Genomic DNA, 2,653 nt, shown 5'->3' on the forward strand with positions numbered 1-2,653 from the left:
GGGCCCCAATGCTAATCTATGTATGTTGTAACATGCTGAGTGGTTGTGTAGGGGGTGGCGTATCTATAATACTGGATGTCATTCCAAAGTCCTGGCGCTATACAGCTGAAGGCCCTGCTGCCATCCATAGAGTGCAGGTTAGTAGGGGGGCACAGAATCAGAGGACCTTAGTGGGCACACAGGAGCAGAGTGATGTTGAAGGGCACTGATGTAGTCTGATGGGTAGTTTTACAGGTTAATTAATTAAAGTTTCACCCTCGATCCTGTAAGACATGGGGTACCAGTGGTGGCAAAGCAGGATGGGCATCACGTGTCGCTCATTTTTTGTAAGGACTCTTGCTGCAGAGTTTTGAATCAGCTTGGAGCTGTGATATGAGATTACAAGTGGCACCTGCCAGTAAGCGGTTGTCCTTGCCTTGGCATTTTCCATCTTTAGATGACCAAGTTAGCTTCTGTATTAGTGGAGGAATCTAAAAGTAAGTTTCAAAGTTTGAACTTGGAGAACTGCGAGGTGACTTTTAAAGTTTCTTTTCAGCAGGTGCTCATCCTTTGATCAGATGAGTGCACATTTTTTATAATTCTTCCGAAATCTCAAACGGGCCCTCAAAGCTCAAATCCCCTCCGCTCTTCCCGACCCTGGCAGTAACGACTTCATTCTGTGGCCCAGCTCATTCAATACTCTGTGATTCAACAATAGCTTTTATTACAGGAATCCTCTTTACTGCTCAAAAACGAAATAAAATGGCTGTGAAATCACTTAAAAGCTTATTCTTATTATAATCATCATTCCCTTCTTGCTCTTCTTCCTCCTCTCTCTCTCTCAGGACAATCGGAAGCAACTACAACTCCTACCCAGTGACCGGAACGCCAGCACGCCGCGCGCCCGAGGCAGCTTGCCGGGAAGCCAGGTGGCGCCGCGTGCCCTTCTCGCTAACAGGCCACTCAGCATTCAACTCGATACCTGCACCGAAAACGAATCGATTTACGTAAAAAAAAATAATAAAAATCAATCAACAGGCGATATTAGCAAAGCAACGTAGTGGTAAAAAGGCACAGAGCGAGACGAGATAACAAGGGGAGGGAGAAAAGAAAGCAGCACTGGAGCGCTTGCCGGCATCATGGCCCCGGACGGCTTCACTCCTCGATCTCCCCGGAGGACGCTCGACAATGCGGTCCCTTCTGAATTGAATGTAAAACCAAGACTGTCATGACTACGGATGTGGCCGCGCTTATCGAAGCCGCCGTTTTTGACGTCAGCTTCCATTTTTTTATCCCCCCCTCCCACCGTCAACAGTGGCGGCGCGGCACCGGCATGTCCCAGTATCTTCCTTTCGGCTCAGGCAGCGCTGCTGCCCGGTGAGGAGCACTAAGAGACACCGCAGAGTGTAGAGCGTCTCTCCAGTCACCCGGCCGGCAGCCCCTTCCGCTACTGCTACTTTGGCACTGGTTGCTTTCGACCCGGCAGCTCTGTGAATATTTTCGAAGCTGCTGAGGGCTCCCACTAAAACGAGCTGATTTAAAAGTTTGTACAACAGCCGACGCCGGCACACGCGGCCCTGCCGGCCGGCCACCCGCCCATCTAACTCCCCCCCGCCGCACCCGGCCATCGCCGCCGAGAGAAAGGCGAGACGCGGCTTCGTTTGCAAACAATGTGCCACCCCGGCAGTCGTTTTTTTAGCACAGAGTTACGAACCAAATGTGCTCCTACCTGCCGACGGTCGACCTTCAGTACGCGTCCTTTTCTTCTAGTGGGTAACACCTCGAAGAAGAAAAGAAAAAAAAAAGAAGAACGATTTCCCTCTTCCTTCGTTTTCTGGAGCTTCCAAGTGACCGCACCGCACAGCCCGCGTACGCGCATGCAGAGCACGACACGCCAGACACCCCCAGTCCAGCCCACTAACCTTCCGAGGGGAGAATTAAAGGTACAGCCTGCACAAACTCCGTCCTCCGAGCGAGCGAGTGAATGAGTGAGAGCTGGCGCGCGCCTGCCGGCAGCGACTCCACTTCCCGCTCCAGTGTGGCGGCGATCAGAGGCAGCGCTCCGCAACCGGCGGAAGGGAAGTACGGAGCATCGCAGAGCAAGAGCGGCGCCTGTGTTGTCCTAGCGCAGACGCCGTGATCGTCATGATCAGTAAGTATTGTGGGAGACCATCGGAGAAACATACGAGCAATGGCAGTGTGAGTGGCGGCTCCTTCGCATGGCTGTGTGCGCCTGTTAGTGTTCGGTGTCACTGAGATGAACGTTATGAAGTCGATTAGGTCGTGTTTTAAAATTCTGAACAGAAGAATATCTTTAGAAACATGCAATTCACGCCATCGCTTCGTCTTTTTACCGACTTGCTTGTCCACTTTAGATGTGAGAGCGGAGGGTGGAAGGTGGGAACCAACTCTGGACGGGGCGCCAGTCCATCCATCGCTCATATTGTGCCCGTTTAGAACTCACGCAAAGGTAAAGGCCCGCAGCCGCCAACATTTCTTTCTTTAGTTCATTTTCATATACACTGTATTGCCAAAAGTATTGGGACGCCTGCCTTTACACACACGGACTCTTGTTCAGAAAGCAGACGCCACTTGGTTGTTTCGTAATAAATACGATTAGGTATATAAGTAGGTTTCACATTTTTTTTATCGTTTTTGCCCTAAAATAGTGACT

The 2,653-nt window shown here is 50.9% G+C and overlaps 1 protein-coding gene across 3 annotated transcripts in view; it reads right to left on the minus strand.

Moving 5' to 3' along the window:
• The window catches only part of ppp1r26 (protein phosphatase 1, regulatory subunit 26), a 155,224-nt gene extending 153,217 nt beyond the window's left edge, over window positions 1-2,007 (minus strand). For 2 of the 3 annotated variants that reach the window (XM_039762616.1, XM_039762614.1), the window contains exon 1: window positions 1,709-1,894. The gene's annotated coding sequence lies outside the window, so the exon portion shown is untranslated. The other variant, XM_039762615.1, reaches the window with a different exon arrangement.
• Between the last annotated feature and the right edge of the window lie 646 nt (window positions 2,008-2,653).

The sequence above is a fragment of the Polypterus senegalus genome, chromosome 9 (genome assembly GCF_016835505.1).
Source record: "Polypterus senegalus isolate Bchr_013 chromosome 9, ASM1683550v1, whole genome shotgun sequence".
Classification (NCBI taxonomy): domain Eukaryota; kingdom Metazoa; phylum Chordata; class Cladistia; order Polypteriformes; family Polypteridae; genus Polypterus; species Polypterus senegalus.